Source organism: Echinops telfairi, unplaced genomic scaffold (genome assembly GCF_000313985.2).
Source record: "Echinops telfairi isolate 266 unplaced genomic scaffold, ASM31398v2 ScPeMD7_7468;HRSCAF=8506_0, whole genome shotgun sequence".
In the NCBI taxonomy this organism is placed as follows: Eukaryota; Metazoa; Chordata; class Mammalia; order Afrosoricida; family Tenrecidae; genus Echinops; species Echinops telfairi.
In genome coordinates, this window is record NW_022111369.1 from 35,935,812 (window position 1) to 35,947,601 (window position 11,790).

The window sequence follows — 11,790 nt, forward strand, 5'->3', positions numbered from 1 at the left end:
ATTGAAACCTTTCACCACACTTATTCAATCTGCATGCTAAGCAGATCATCTGAGAAGCAGACAAACTGGACTATATTAAGAAGAAAAGGGCATCGGGATTAGAGGAAGGCTTATTAACAACCTGAAATACGCAGGTGACCCATTCTTGCCTGCTGAAATGGAGAACGTGAAGCACTTGCTGAAGAAAAATCAAAGACTGCAGCCTGAAGAATGGATTGCAACTCAATGCAATGAAAACCAAAATCCCGACAATTGGACCAATAGACAATATCATGATGAATGGAGAGCAGAAAGAAATTGTTAAGGATTTTGCTTGGGAAGACCCAAAACAACCATACTGATGTGAAACGGGTGGGGTTGGAGTGGAGACCCAAAACCCATCTGTAGACAATTAGACATCCCCTCACAGAAGGGTCACAAGGAAAGGACCAGTTAGCCAGAGTGCAGTATAGCACCAATGAAACACGTAACATTCCTCTAGTTCTTTAATACTTTCTCATCCCCCACTATCATGACCCCAGTTCCACTTTACAAACCCAGCTAGACCTGAGCATGTACACTGGTACAGATAAGAGCTCTGGACACGCAGAATCCAGGACAGATAAACCTCCCAGGAACAGTAAAGGGAGGATAGGGGGAAAGTAGGGGGAGAAATGGGGAACTGATCACAAGGACTAATATATACCCCCTACCCTCCTTCCTCCCCCTGGAAGGACAAACAACAGAAATGTTGGTGAAGGGAGACAGCGGATGCTGTAAGATATGAAAACAATAATAATTTATAAGTTATCAAGGGTTCACGAATGGTGGAGGGGTGGGGAGCGAGGGGGGAAAATGGAGCTGATACCAAAGTCCCAATAGAAAGTAAATGTCTAGAAAATAATGATGGCAACATATGTACAAATATGCTCGATACAATGGATGTATGGATTGTTATGAGATCTGTAAGAGCCCAAATAAAATGATATATTAAAAAAAGAAGAAGAATTTTGCTTGGGTCCACAGTCAATGCTCATGGAAGCAGCAGTCAAGAAATCACAGGACATGGTGCATTGGGCATATCTGCTGCACAAGAGCACTTTAAATTGTTAAAGAGCAAGGATGGCACTTTGAGGACTAAGGTGCACCTGACCCAACCATGGTATTGTCAGTCTCCTCGTCTATATGTGAAACTGGACAAGGAATAACAAAGAATGCAGGAAAATGGTACATTTAAATCATGGAGTTGGCAAATAATATTGAAAGTACTATGGACTGCTAGGAAAACACAAATCTGTCTTGGAAGAAGTACAGCCAGAATGCTCCTTAGAAGCCGTGATGGCAAGACTGGTTTCAGATACTTTTGATAGTTATCAGGAAAGACCAGTCTCTGGGAAAGGTCAGCATGCTTGATGAAGTGGAGGGTCAATGAAAAAGAGGAAGGCCCTCCACAAGACGGGTCGAGACAGTGGCTGCAACAATGGGCTCAAACACAACTGTCATTGTGAGGCTCGTGCAGGATCCGGCGGAGCTTGGTTCTGTTGGTTCTATTGTCCCTACTGTTACTATGGGTCGGAGCCAACTGGAAGGCGGTGCACAACAGCAACAAAGGTCGAATCAGTAGCATTTAAAATCCAGATGCTCAACAAATACATATAAATTCCTACTATATCTTTCTAGAGGCTGTGAATTATCTAAACGGGATAAAATTGACCACGGCAACTACTAAGGTTAGCGTCTCAAAGGTGAGTTTGTCTTACGAGTTTGTCTTAACTTAAGGGTGAATAAGTTAGCGAAGGCTAAGGAGACTGGTTCTACAACATGAAGAAGATAATCCATGTAATGGAATTGGTTGAGTTGGTGTGTGTGTTGCCGTGTATATTTTCTCTGAAAATATTTTTTTTAAAGAAAGACACTGTGACAGCCAGCTGCTCCCACAAGTTCAATTATAAATATGACCAGTGAGCACTTTTTGGTTATCTTACTAGAAGCATTTGACACTGTTGACCACTTCCACTTCTGGCTTCTACACCACCGCGCTCTCCGGGTTTTCCACTTATCTCTCTGACTTGGCCCTCTCTGTATTCTTTGTATGCTTTCTGCTCCTCTGTCTGCCTTCTATGAGTCATTTCCCAACCCTGAATACATTCTTCCTAGGTCAAGTCAAGGATGTCAACACCTGCACTCACTCGGCTATGCCAGGAAATGTGGAAGACAGCTACTTGGTCAACTGACTGGAAGAGATCCATATTTGTGCCCATGACAAAGAAAGGTGACCCAACAGAATGCTCACACTACAGAACAATAGCATTGATATCACATGCACGGTACATTTTTCCAAAGATCATCTGACAACGATTGCAGCAGTGCATTGACAGGGCACTTCCAGGGGTTCAGGCTGGATTCAGGAGAGAACATGGAACAAGGGCTCACATTGCTGATGTCAGATGGATCTTGGCTGAAAGCAGAAATTACCACAAAGATGCTTAATTGTTTCATTTGACTGTACTGTGTGGATCATATAAATCAGGGGCATTCTTGAGAAGAGTGGGAATTCCAGAACACTTCATGGTGCTCACTCGGAACTGGTACCTGAATCAAGAGGCTGTTGCATTTAGAACTGTGCTCCTCCACTGTTTGTTGGGTTTGGGTTGCTTTGGTTTTTCCTTGATTTTAATTTCAGGGCATGATAGTACTAAGAGTTATTCTGATTGATCTCCTGGATTCCAGGCATACTCTTCTTTAAATTCATTACATAATATCTATCCAACTTCCCCTTGGTAATCAGGATTGATCACACCAGCCAATACAGTGAACTGGTGAAGAGCCCAAAGTGTCCAGGTGGTATTCCATTCAATGGAATTCATGTTGTTTCCAGAGGAAAGCATACCTCCCTTTGGAACAAAGACCTCTAGACTCACAGAGCATAATGCCATGTGGACAGGAAGCAACTATTTTGGAAGTGGGTCACGAAGGGCAATAATGTATAGGGTCACTCACCTTTCCAACCCTTGATTCTTGGACTCATGAATCCTGGATAGGAAAGAAGTAGCATCATATATTGGACACAGGCTTTAAGGTATATACAGCTGTGATAGTGACATAATCTGGTATCAACTTGAGACTATTAAGAGTGAAGGGGTAGAGTTTAGCCTGTCAATTGGGTCACAGCTTGATGACCTCATTTGGAGACATTATGGAGATAAATAGTTCACTGGAGACCCACACAGACTCTTTCTGCTTGTCTCCCTGTGAGACATTCCTGTTGACAAGCCACTTGGAGCTATGCTGATAGAGCCAGAGCCTTGGAGCTGGAGGAGCCATGTGGAGACCCACACCAGCGCTGAGATGCTTCTACCACCACTGGATCCACAAGACTTTCCACCCACTGGCCTGTGATATTCCTGCATTCTGCATCATTGCATGTATTGTGTGAGTCTGAAGAGGAAGTTACAGACTGGAATCAGACATATGGGCTAATATCAGACTCATGGACTTGATCTGTACTGTTTTCTTAATATATAATTACTCTTTTATATAAAGTTCTTTCTTGTACACATATGAATGTCTCTGGATTTGTTTCTCTAGTCAACCCAGATTAACACAACAGCCTTCTGGAGAACATTCTCCCAACCCTGCAAAGTATTACCATCTACCTGGCATTTTAATTGTGTCTTTAGAAGGTCATGCCATCACTATTGGGCCAGCTGCTTCAGGGTGATTGTTAAATCAGTGATAGTTCATGAAAATGGGCCCATTGCTGCAGTTAATTTCCCATGAAGTGAGTGAGCCTCTATTCAAGACAATGCTGGAGAGGATACTATGATAAGGCATTCTGTGAGTCCACAAATAGTTTTGTCAGAAGCATTGGGTGAAGGGAAGGCAAATCCATATCCAGAGTGTCTGTGCTGTTCCTGTCAGAACAAAGCCCTGTCCTTCTCATGTTAGAAGCAGTCCCAGGTGATCAGCCTGCTACCAGGAGATGGAGGAAGGGTCCATACCTGGAGCGCAGTGTGAGTCTCTGCAGCTGGCAAAGTAGCTGTAGCCAAGTTGGTCTTGGTGAGTGGAAGTTCATTTGCTTAGTCCATGCATACCCTCCATTCCCTACTGCCAAGGACACTTGGTTCATGAGTCCATTAGACAATGTCAGGAGGAATTAGGGGGAAAGGATGACTGGTTTCCACAGAAATGTCATCCTGTTCACTCGGCTGTTAAAATCCTCCTCTGAGGATTCATATGAAACACAAATATCTTCAGTTCTTTGGCCTACTCAGAGAGGTCGACTCACATACCTCTTCCTCACTCTTCCTCGAAACCAGGTTTTCAGTCCCCGGAGCATTCAAGTCACTGGTCCCTACCAAGGGCCAACCATCTCCACGGTGGTTAGGTAGCTTCAGTCAACTGGGGCATTTGCCATTGTGAAATCTGAGTTACATAAAGTAGCAATCACAGCAGTGTTTAAGGGTGTTGGGGCTCCCTTCACAAATGTATTCCTCACCATTGTCCTGAAAGTGTGTCCTTTGGGTACTCTATGGGTGACTCTGTGGGCCTAACCTGATAAAGCCACACTAACAGGCTGATTTTCCTAAGTCTTTGGATACAGTGTACCAAGGCAGTTCTGGCAACTCACTTGACTTAGGCTGGGCCACCTGTTAATCTGTGCTTTAGTGAATCAACCAAATAAACCATTAGGTCCTTTTCTAACCTCTCACATTGAAACACGGAAGAATCTGTGTTTAGTCGGTCCATATCAATAAACTCAGACTGATCCAACTTTACACCATTACCCCCCACCCTTAATAGCCATTTCCACACATGTTCTCCAGGTTCCTTCTTGAATATATTAGAAAAGTCAAGCAGTTTTTTGAGAGGTAAAACTTTCTTCTTCCTGGGTCACACTTTGTACTTCACCTTTTGGATTTCACTGGTACTTAAGTATTGTAAGTCTTGAAGCAAAAATAGGTAGTAGAGGTGAGTCCTGGGGACATTCAGCGAGGTCCTGCAAGGTATCTGCTTCCGTTGATACCCAGAGAATGCCCCAGGGGTCACCCTTGCTGGTATCTCCGGCAAATACTCTTCAGGCACAGCAGGGTTAATTTCATCATATGGGAGTAAAGAGGCTATCTATTTTGGCAGGAGTGATTCAATGGATTTTAGAAACCAATATCCCCATCTTCCTGATTATCTGCCCATATGTTGTCATTCCAAGTTTCAGGATCCCATTTCACTCCAATCAATGCCCTCACTTTAATATCAAACACACTTCAAGATTGGGGATTCAATTGATGTTGTAATTCAGCCACTCTTACAATAGGACTCTGGTTGGGTTTGGCCACGCCAGTTCTGTTACTACAAGAAATAAGGTTTCCTTTTAGGACACAAGTGGAAACGTTCACGTCTTGAATATGTGGTACTTGAGCCACAACTATGATGCTTTGAGCTCATCTCCTTCATCACATTGCCTATTTTAAGTAGTATCAACCAACCAGCTTCCTCATAATTCTCATTCGAACAAGCGTGTAGAAATGTATCAGATATTTCTTTACACAGAGCCTTGTTCTCATCAATATTTGATCCTGTGGTGGTGACATTTTCTTTTTCTTTTTGCCCATCGCTACCTCCTGCCATGGGTGCGTGGCACCCTCTTTACTGCTGGGAGTGGAGGCATGAGTGCCTTTAGGTCTGGCCACTCTTCAGAGCCAGTGATGGCAATGACCGAGTGAGTGTGAGGCAAATATTGCTGAGAAAATCGTAGTAGCAACACTGTTTTTTTACTTACCCTCTTACCAATAGAGAGATTTGCTCCCAGGATAAATCTTGCAGTGGTGAGAGTTGGCAAGATGTAGTTCTATGTTTCAGACTTCAGTCTAGGCGGGGCTTCTCTAGACTCATATGGTTGCAGGAGCTGACATATGGGTCAGATGGAAGGGTGCTAGCTCACAGGTCCTCAGAAGCTGCCGAAGCCCAACATCTACAGGTCTGGTAACAGGCTGCTGGCTCACGTCTCAAGAACCACACAGGTTAGATGCTGATGGTCAGTTGTGGGATTGAGAGAGAGTGGGGGAGTTGCTTTGCCAGAATAGCCATATGTGTGGCCTGTCGGCTAAGAGACATTCCCTTGTAGCAGATCATAAAACCGGGGTTAAGTATATGATTCTGAAAATCTTGGCATAGTCAAATTGACACATAATATAAATCATCACAATCAGCTTCCAACTCCTGAGAGTCATTAAGTAAGGGTAAACATTCGGATGTCACTGCTCTGACCTACTTTGAAAATACTTGTTTTCTTTTCACAAGAGGTATCCTATGGGGTGAGTCTGGTCACTGAAATGCAAATACAGCTTGTTAGTCTGCCTAATCCTTTTTAAGAAGGAGAAAGAGATTATTCAGGTAGAGTTTCTGTTAGGCCTAGAACGTCTATATACCTGTACACATTGATAAGCCTGCCCCCACTGTTGGCATCATGGGCATTTGGAATTGTAGACTGTCCTCCAACTGTAAGTGGTCAACGCCCCCTCCTCCTCTTTAAAACATCACAGAACTTAATTTTATCTCTCTTATATATGATTTAAATATTTTCCTTTGTATGAGTTTTATAGCCATTTGGAGGCTTTGCTCATTTGGACTGTTAATTCCTTACAAGCCAGAGACCATAAAAACTTCATTTAAAAAAACATATATTGAATGGCTATTTTATGAAAGCACGGGAAGTTTTCATGGAATCAGCCAATAGAGCATAATATAATTTTGTAAAAATAACAAGGACTACCCTCTCCTCATCACAATCTGAAACTTTTTTTAAAGTGCTTCTTTTTTTTAAATAATCTGAAACTTTGGAGACTCAAGCAGATTGTGATCCAATTATTGGTTTTTATTTTACAGCATGGCTGTTACAGAGTGCCTGGATAGTATAAACAGAAAGTTTTCAGCTGCTAACCCAAAGGTTGGAGGTTGAAATACACCCAGGGGCCTGGCAACCTACTTCTGAAATTTCAGCCAATGAAAAGCTAGGCGAGCACAGTTCTGTTCTGAAACACACGGGGTGCCATGAGCAGGCAAGTGGTACATTACTGTCACATTTGTCTGAATTTTGTAAAGTTGTTGCAACTTCGAGTTAACAGCTGGAGACTGTCATCCTTAGAAAGACTTGCTTTCCAGGTTCGTTCTTCACCGAGAACAGTATTTTAAGAGGTGCACACCATCTCCAGGAGTTGTAAGAGTGGCTTGCTGTGCTAAAACTATTTTACCAAGAATATGGCTGATGCTGAACACTTGTTTGCCTTCTCACTCAAAACCTCACTGCCGTGGGATTGAATAAAACTCATGGTAACACTGTAGGACAAAGGAGAACTGTCCCTGTGGATTTCCCAGACTGTTCCCAGACTGTTTGTGACTCTTAATGGCATCTGGCAGACTCATCTTCATTCCTCAGGGCACCTGGTCAGCTCAGATTGCTGGATCTTGCAGGTAGCAGCCAATGGGGAAGTCTCGGATTTTTGTGCAAGCTAGTTAGAGGGGTCCTGTGTGGAGCAATACCCTCCAATGAAAAACACCAAGTATTTCTGGAGGAACTAAGCATGTCCTGCGTGACTCCATGGGGAGAGGACTCTTGGAGGCTGAGCCTTGATTTCCTCCTGGCACCTTTTCTCTTTGCTGCCTTGCCGTGTATCCTTTCACTGTAATAAGCCATGGCTGAGTATGACCCTCGTGAGGTCCGTGACTCCTCCTACAAACCACTGAACCTGGCGGTGGTCTTGGGAACCTCTGACACAGTTATATAGAAAACTAATTGTATTGAATGAGCCTCCAAAGATTTGGATGCAAAAAATTATATATAGTGCCAACTTTCACGTGTCAGTTGGCCCCTATGGCAGCCTGGCTTGCCTATAGAAACAACCCAGCAACACTCATCTAGGTAGGAGAGAACTTCCCGTCAAGAAGGCGCCCCAGTCCTACCCCATTCAAGCCCATAGGTCTGATGCTAGCCCTCTTCAGACTCCTGTAGGTACAAGAAGAAAGGTAACCTGGGAAGCAGGGAGATCACAGGGCAGTGAGGGCAGAGTTTGGTATATCCAAGGTCAGTGGAAGCATAGCAGGGTGCCAACAACTCTGAAAGCCAGGCGGCCCACATGGGGCCACCCCTGGAACAGACACAGTGCCCCAGAGGGACCAGTAAGGAGGAAGGGGGAGTGGCAGAGAGATCGCGCCTCTTTTTGATCTTGCTGGTGTACAGAAGGCCACACCCCAAGGAGACATTCTCAAGCTACTAGTTGATTGACAGGTTTGACTCCAGCCCTAGCCAGGATTGTCTACTGGATGTGCTCCCTAACCATGACAGCCCCTTTTCCTGGGGATTCAAATTTCATGAGCTGTTCCTGTTTCTATCTCCAAGAGAAATGAAAAAGTTAACAATTATGAAAATGAGTCTCATTATGGTCTAGTAGGCTATAGCGTTATAATTTGACTATATTGTACTTGAAAGAGTCATGTAGGTAAGCATTGGACTGCTAACCACAAGGTCAGTGGTTCAAACCCACCAGCTGCCCCCAGAGAGAAAGATGAGCCTATCTGCTCTTGTGAAGATTTACAATGTCGGAAACCCTATATGAGTTGGAATTGACATGCTGCTGAGGGTTTGAATTTTCTTGAAATTGTGCTTTTAATATTATAAAACGTAAACTTGGAATCTTATTTTTCCTAAGGTAAAAATCACCTTACAATTTCTAGAAGTCCAGGTTTTAAGAGATGTTAAGAGATGGATACAGCAAGTACCTGGATTACTAAGGGAACAAGCTTCTGTATAGAGAAATATGAGGGTAAAGGTTATTTCGAAGACCTCAAATGCCAAATTGAGAAATTGGAAATCAATTTGGTTAAGTCATTAGAAACTACTGGGTGAGGAAACCTGTTAAGCACGTTTTAAAGTTGGAGGCCCTACCTACAGCATGCACACGTTCAGACAACGGGCCTGATGAGTTGTTTCCACAAGGTCACAGCCGTGCAAAGCCCCTGGTGTGTGTTTCTAATCTGCCAGCCTGGGTTGCCATGAGTCAGAGTAGATTCCATTGTGAGTTAGGCCGGGTTGACTAGAGAAAGAAATCCAGTGACACACACATATGTGTAGGAAGAGTTCTATACCAAGAAGCTTTATATATCAGGGAGACACTTCAGCCCCGTCCAACTCCAGTCCATAAGTCCAATACTAGTCCATTAAGTCCCTCTTCAGACTCACACAGTCACACGCAATGATGCAGGATGCAGGAAGATCACAGGCCAGTGGGTGCAAAGTCTTGTGGATCCAATGGCAGTGGACACATCTCTAGGGCTCTGGCTGCCATCAGGGTCAGCCAGCAGGAAGGTGAAAGCAGAGAGAAGGGGTCTTGTGAGAAGGCCATGCCCATATGGAGGTGTCATCAGGCTGTGACCTGATTGGCCATGCCCATATGGAGGTGTCATCAGGCTGTGGCCTGATTGGCCATGCCCATATGGAGGTGTCATCAGGCTGTGGCCTGATTGACAGGCTAGACTCCACCCCTACACTTTTATATATCAAGTTGGCATGAAATTATGTAACTACCACACATGGCAACTAACACCCACAGCAACAAAAAACAGGTGCCACTGAGTCAACTGATCAGGACAGGAACAAGCTCACAATTTTACTTTAGGAATGCGAATCTGATCGCTTCTTCTCGACCTTTTGGCTAAGATCAAGTGTAGGAATGGGAATCTGTCCTAACGGAGCACCAGGCATGTAATCGTGAGCCAAACACAGAAGTCACAGAAGTGAGAAACAAGAAATGATTACTGTTTGATTTGTTATGTTGCAATGTTGTTATTATTGTTGTGAGGTGTTTTTTAGTCAGTTCCAACTCTTGGTGACCCCATTTATAATAACACACTACCTGATGCTACGCCAACCTCACAGTTGTTTGATCTGAGTCCACTGTGCCAGTCACTCTGTCAATCCATCTCATTGAGGGTCTCCCTCCTTTTCCCTGACCCTCCACTTTACCAAGCATGTCTTTTTCCTGGGACTCATCCCTCCTGACAACATGTCCAAAGTGTATGAGATGAAGTCTCACTGTCTTCGCTTCCAAGCAGCTCTTTCAAGACAGATTTGTTTGTTCTTCTGGCTGTCCATGGTATTTTCAATATTCCTTGCCAACACCATAGTTTAAACGCATGAATTCTTTTGTAACCCTCCTTATTCATCGTTCAACTTTCATATGCATATGAGGTAATTGAATATACCATGGTTTAGGGCAGATGCACCTCCGTCACAAAAATAATATCTTTGCTTATCAACACTTAAGAGGTCTTGTGCAGCAAGTATACCCAATGTTCTTTAATCTCTTGACTGCTGTTGATTGTGCAGTTGATGTGCATGAGCATTGATTGTATCATCCAAGCAAGATGATATTCACGACAACTTCAGTCATTTCTGTTTATCATGAGGCTGTCCACTGGTCTAGTTGCGTGAATGTTGGTTTACTTTACATTGAGTTGTAATCTGTATGGGAGACTGCAGTGTTTGATTTTCATCAGTACGTGCTTCGAGTCCTCTGGCTTTCGGTGAGCAAGACTGTGCCCTGTGCACATTGCAAGTTGTTAACAAACTTTTGGCTAATGTGTTCTGTGCAGCTTGAACTTATCCCCTTACTACCATTGGTTCTTGATCACTTACTGCCTCTTGAAATTGTTGGATGTTAACCAGTTCTTTTTGGTACCAAAAAAACAAAAACAAAAACAAATCATTGCCATCAAGTGAATGCTGATTCATAGCAACCCTGTAGCAAAGGGTAGACCTGCCCCCTCATGAGCTGAGAAGAGATATTGTTTAGGGCAGTGGGTCGCGACCCTATGAAAGGGTCGTTTGATTCTCAAAGGGGTCGTGATTTTGAACTGCCGAGGGTATGGATCGCAGCCCAATGTGTAACCACTACACCAACAAGGTTCCTGAAATATCCCTATAGGGGAGGCACTTAATGCAACTATTATTCAACCTTAAGCACCAACTAGTAACACTAATGATGAAATGGAAGCATTCTACCAACTTCCGCTATTTAAAACTGAGCAAATTATGTTGCAATAGATAACTGACAGGCAACACAATGTTTTAAGATTTGGGCAGGTTTCAATCCAAAAAGCTAGGGTATCCCCTCTTTTTATATCTCCAACTGCTGTGCAGCCAATCTCTTTAAGCCTTGAAGAAAGCAATTTGAAGATGGAGCCTATTACCAGGATATCAAGATTCAGAGGAGTGACGTGCCCAGCGTCATGCCCAGGTAAAGGTGGAATAGTGTGCTAGATGATAAGCGCTTTGAACAGTGCTTAGGGTACAACACTATGCAAAGCATTGGCTATACTCTTGCCAGGTGTTTTAAGAGTTAAGAGGTTGAATCAGCGCCTGCTGGAGTGTACTAACTAGGCAAAGCCTTGGATTGTAGTCCTGTCAGGTGTGCTAGCTCAGCAGATTAAACCACCTTGATTCTCTAAAGATTTTACTTGTGTATTAAATGTTCCTTAATTCTGAGCGCTGTTTTAATGTATATTTCGAGATTTGGCATCTCGGTACCCTTTTAACTTTAACAAGGCAATCCCTGTATTCAAATCAGATTTGGGGGTCCAACAGGTGTCTCCCCACCCCACCCCACCGCGCGCTACATTTATTGAGAAAGCAAATAGATTTGGTTTTGGGTTTTTTTACGCCAAGTATTCCGGGGGTGCTCCGAACCCAAGTTTGAGACCACAGCGACCACAAAAATGTCCCAAAGGTTCAAAGCTGCCCGTTGACCACGCCGGAGA